Below are 5,595 nucleotides of genomic sequence, written 5' to 3'. Positions count from 1 at the left end.
GTGAGTTTTGAGCTCAACTGATTTTAAAACGTCTTTAATGCTGGTGTTAAAGCTGTTATCTTTCTGAAATGATCCCCGCTGACGCTCTCCAGACACGGAGAAACTCCGCCTTTGTTCATAACCCCTCCTCTAGCCCCAGCTGGCCCGCTTTGGCTCAAGGTTTTCGTCGGGCCAAAAAACCCTGGCCGTTGGCCCCGAGGAAGCCCCGGCGAGGCACGATCAAGCCCCGGAAGTGACAGTGGAAACGCGACTGGCCCTGGCACGCACTAGCACGCCCGGTCCTAGCTCGATAGTGGAAACACGGCAGATGTTTATACATCATTGCTGTGTGAAGACTGCTGAAGAGAAGTAACAAGTAGGACTTTTTTTTTTTAAATAAGGATTGACAAAAGGAGGGAAACAAGAGATGTAGAGGGCCCCATGTCTGTGTTTGCCTTGGGCCCCAAAATGTCTAAATCCGCCCCTGTGGGGACAATACACAATTATAACTTCTGTGGGGCGTGAAGGAAAAGTAATTTAACTAGTAGTGTAATTAATTACTGTTGCCAGATGGGAATTAGTAGCATAATAATATTACGTTTAAAAGGAGTAAATATAGTATGCAGTAACAATCTATATTTTTGGAGTAACGAGCCCAACACTTATTGTACTTTGCAAAGTTTTGACGCCAGTATATTCACAACAGTTTGTCTCAGTTTTGTCCTGTAGAGGGCGCACACTTCCTCCTCTTAAACCCCAGGAGCGAGAACCTTCCTCCTTTCTCCAGGAAGACGCAGAGCAGAGACCATAGACAGTAAAAGAAAGAGAGCAGAGACAGTCAGACTCAACTCTTATTGCATCTATGGCCAGATTACAGTCCTCTACAGCGATTTACCAGCACGGCATCCCAGGTAATCTGAACCAGGTCTTAAATGTGTCGTTTATTAGTTGTTCTGCAGCAGGTTTGTTGGTTCTTGCTGTGCAAGGCTAGGTGTTAGCCTGCTAAACACGTGCTCCGCACCATGTCTTCTAGATTATGGCGTGATATCATAAACCGTTTGGTCATATGTATAATATATGATGATTTAAGTTATAGGCACGTTTTGTGCTTTTTAACACTTAAGTTGTAAGATAAATTAACTGATTTGGGACAAATATATGGCTGATATTTTATCCTGATGAAGTACAAATCAAGCCAACATTGTAATAATATTCGATGTGGTAAATATCTATATGCACATAGATTTAGTAAACATACATTTTATGGGGAAAAAAAGACCAACAGTGTTTATTTCTAGACCGGTTCATGGTGGTGGTGACACGTGACAAGTAGAAATTAAAATGACTGAAAATGCATTGAAATACTTTTCAGCTCTACACAAGCATACGCACATCACATACACGCATACAGTTTATTATTATTATTATTATTATCCGTGCTTCATGATCAGTAATGATGATTATCCATTTGAAAAAAATATTAAAAATAAATTGAAATTGTAGATTGAAATCAGTTTAAATTCATTTCCAATTATTTTTTTAACATTCACATAAAACACCTATTAGAATGATTTCTAAAAATTATGAAGGAAAAGTGGAAGTCAATTATAAACCTAATGACCTTGACCTGCATCATGTCTAAAGGAAATCTTTTTGTTTCATAGTTTTTTTTTTTTTGTCACCTGAAAACAACCTCACAGGTTTATCAAAGTCATTTTTTATGAATAAATCTATCAACCTTACTGATCCTGACAAAGAAAGTGTTACTTCTCTGACCATTTTTTTAGACTAGATAATGGGAAACCACTATTGATTGACTGGAGTGATGTGACATTCAGCCGAGTATGGTGACCCATACTCAGAACTCGTGCTCTGCATTTAACCCATTAAGTGCACGCACACAAACACACACCTGGAGCAGTGGGCAGCAATTTTTCATTCAGCCAGTAATGAAGTGACTAACTGACACTCCTCTCTTTCCGTCTACAGGACATGGGCCACTCGCTCTCCCTGGGGTCCGTGAATCCGCTGAGAGCAGAGGGAAAGGGAGTTAAATGAAAATGCATTTAGCATGCAGGAGGCGTCTGTTACCTGTCTGTCAGGTGCTGCATTAGCAGACGAGTGAGTGCTCACTATGTCAAGAGCCCTTCTGTCTCATGAATATGCATTCGAACTGATATTATACCAGTTGTTTTAGAAGATGGTGAATGAGCTAAAAGCTGTGTTTTTTTTCTCTTAGGTTTGCAGCATTAAAGCCAAGATGAAGTGAAACTTTGAATGGTACGCCAAGAAAACAACAAACGTCAAGGATTGTAAGGTATGACACGTCCAACGATCTTAAATGCACCTTTAGTGCAAATGGTTTAGCAACATGAACTGAAGTGAATGTCAAGACGTTAACGCAGTAAAGATGTGCAATGATGACTACAACCGGCTGAGGTCACGACCAGTGAAACTACATAATAGCATGTATTACCTGAGCACATCTCGTCTGTGCTGCGCTGTGTGCTTTGAGGTCCGAGGGCTCTGTTTTTGACTCCTTTTCTCTTGCCAGTTTTTCCACAGGCAAAACTATAAATCCAGATGGTGTGGAGGATCGACCCGAGCCGATGGAAAATAACAGTGGAGGGCTGAAAAGCCTGAAAACAAATATTTCTGAAGGTGGTGATAGAATAAGACTTTCACACCTACAGTACCTTCCACACATGGCTTCACACACTGGGCAGGGTAGAGAAAGCCCAGATCAACACAAATGTAAATGTGCCACTTTAGTGTGTTATATTATGTAATGTTATTGTCTGATGTTCTCCACTGTGATATTTCTCCCTGTTTCATAATAAACATTCAACAAGGTATCCAAACTGCAGTCGAGTTTCATGCTTGCTTACTGTAATGAAGAAATAATTACAATTATAAATGACTTCGCCTGCATTTTCTTAATCACAGCTCATGGTTTAATGATTGTAAAAATAAAATGCATATATAAAACTGAAAAGAATATGCTACTGCTAAGTCTGTCACTTTCTTTAAAAAAAAGACATTTCATCAAAAGTGACGGACATAAATTTGCTCAAGTTTTCCATTTTGAGTAAATAAGTTCTTCTGAACTTTCTATTCAGCAAAGGATTTCTGAAATAAAAAAAAAATCTTTCATTTTGTTTTAAACATTGAGAGAATCACATATTAGAATGATTTCTGAGATCATGTGACCCTGAAGGCTGGAGTAATGCTGAAAATGTAGCGTTGCATCACAAGAATAAATGTTTTTAAAAAGTTATTACGGTAGAAAACTTTAAAATTGTAATAAACCGTTTTTACTGTCTTAATCTGTCTATTGCCAGTGGTGAAAAATAGTTTTTTTATAATAGAGGAAACATCTCAGCATTTTATTTTTAGAAAATAAGTTTCTTATTTCTAAAACTACAGTAATGAGAAAACACTGTACTGAATAATATTAAATACAGAAGCACTAAAAGTCAATACATTTTGGGAGAAATTGTGATCATGTAACAATCCAAAAATCATTGCTGGTCCTAAAAAAAGGCTTCATCTTGCAATGCAAGTATAGTTTTTCTTTAGTTGTGGTGAAACGTGATCTTATGTAGTTTACTCCTGTCGGTGATTATTCCTGATGTGTTAATTTGCAGAACCTCTAAATTGTCACTGACAAGAGTTATGAAACGATTAAACTAATGGAACGTCCTAAGTGTGTCTGCGCTTTCATTAATGTTATTAATGTGCTTCTGTAACCACAAACACAAGTGCTCTTAACTCAGAAGAATGTTAGAGTCATATGCAAATTGCAGTATTCATTTCATAATGCTCTTAGAGAAACACTTTATTATGTAACCCAAGAAAAAAAAGTTTATCTCATTTCTTTTATACTGACATCCGTTCCACCTGGGAGTGAAACAGATCTGGCACAGAAACAAACAGCAGTTGCATGGAAGAAAACCCAACCCAGGCTTATGTAAACTGGATTAGTTCAGTTTTTCCTCCTGTCCTTCCTCATAGTGGCCATATTCAGGCTTCAGCTCTTATGAAGCCCTGTGGAAGTGTACACGCCGATCTCCCTAACAATCTCCTCCAGGGAAATCTAGAGGACGAGCAGATCGACGGGGACAAAATGTAATCTTACATCCAACTCTTAACCACATCTCTCTTAACAACTTTGTGAAAAGTGCTAAATTCTTTATTTAGCCTCCATTAGTGTAATCTATCCTAAATGGCAAGACCACCGTGGGAAGTAATAATTATCTTACTCAGTTCGGTTTAGTTTCTTTTCAGTTGTGAGTCATGTCACTTCAGTCACATTTATATTTCTCCAATCCTTCAGGGAGACAGAGGCAGCAGTCAAGTGGCAATTATTCATAGGATCATCAAGAGCTCACTTAACTATGATAATATAATCAACACCAGGACCAAGCAGAATACTGTATTTATAATTTCTTGTTACTGGGTTTAATCTTTCTCGTGCATGATTCAAAATTGCTAATAACAAACGTTCTTGAGCAAAAGTTTTGATCAACTCTTGAGAAGACGTGAACTTAATTCTGTTGAAAGTGCACTTGTACTGTACTGCGAATCTCAAATCTTCATTTTTGCCTCATTCAAATGTGTTATCACGAATAATTTAAAGTTTACTTACGTGTACAAGCTTGTGGATTCTTCAGTCTGTAGTCTGTAAATAAAACACATCTCTAGATGCATTTGATAAGACTGAGATATTGTGATCAAACTTTGACTTTTTTAGTTCGATGTCAGGTCTGCACTCGGCTCGCTGCACAACCATGCCTTAAAGAGCCAGCTCGTCTTAAAAAACAAAAGACATCACACTTTATCTATTTCAGAGAAAGGACAATTCATCCCCAAAAAAAATTTATCTGTCATCATGTATACACCTGGTGAGTTTTCATGTTTATTTCTCAATTAATTATTCCCCTTTATAAAGGAATAGTTCACCCAAAACTAAAATTTGCTGAAAATGTACTCACCCTCAGGTCATCCAAGATGTAGATGAGTGTATTTCTTCATCTGAACAGATTTGGAGAAATGTAGCATTTCATCACTTGCTCACCTGTGGATGGGTGCCGTCAGAACGAGAGTCCAAACAGCTGATTAAAACATCACAATAATCCGGTCCAGTAATATTTTGAAGTGAAAAGGTGCACGTTATATAATAAATAAACCCAGCATTAAGATGTTTTTAAACTCAAACCATTGCTTACGGCTAAAACACGAGTAATCTACATAATATTGCCGCAGTAAAAAAGTCATCTTGTCTGAATCAGGAGAGAAATATGCAGAGATCAAGCACCTTTTACAAGTGAAATCAGTTTTAAACAAACGTGTTGCTAGATTCTGATGTGAGGACAACAAGGAATGGACTCCTTCTTTTGTCCAGAAGCAACAGTTCAGAGTTAAAACGCCTTAATGATGGATTTGTTTCTTACAAACACAGCTTTTGCCCTTCACAAGACATTGAGGATTACGTGTGAATCATTGTGTTGTTTTCATCAGCTGTTTGGACTCTCTTTCTGACGGCACCCATTCACATTAGAGCATCCTTTGTTGAGCAAGTGCTGCTACATTTCTCCAAATCTGTTCTGATAAACA

At 37.9% G+C, this 5,595-nt stretch overlaps 1 long non-coding RNA gene across 1 annotated transcript; it reads left to right on the top strand.

The window, feature by feature from the left end:
- Positions 1 to 229: 229 nt before the first annotated feature.
- On the top strand, positions 230 to 2,840 carry LOC113053474 (uncharacterized). Its single transcript, XR_003277229.1, has 5 exons — positions 230 to 355; positions 696 to 890; positions 1,969 to 2,100; positions 2,219 to 2,296; positions 2,534 to 2,840. It is a non-coding gene; the product is annotated as an uncharacterized LOC113053474 (long non-coding RNA).
- Positions 2,841 to 5,595: the final 2,755 nt, after the last annotated feature.

This window comes from Carassius auratus, chromosome 34, assembly GCF_003368295.1.
Source record: "Carassius auratus strain Wakin chromosome 34, ASM336829v1, whole genome shotgun sequence".
Lineage (NCBI taxonomy): Eukaryota > Metazoa > Chordata > Actinopteri > Cypriniformes > Cyprinidae > Carassius > Carassius auratus.
Note: the sequence above shows the minus strand (reverse complement) of the source record. Positions and strands in the feature narration are given on the sequence as shown.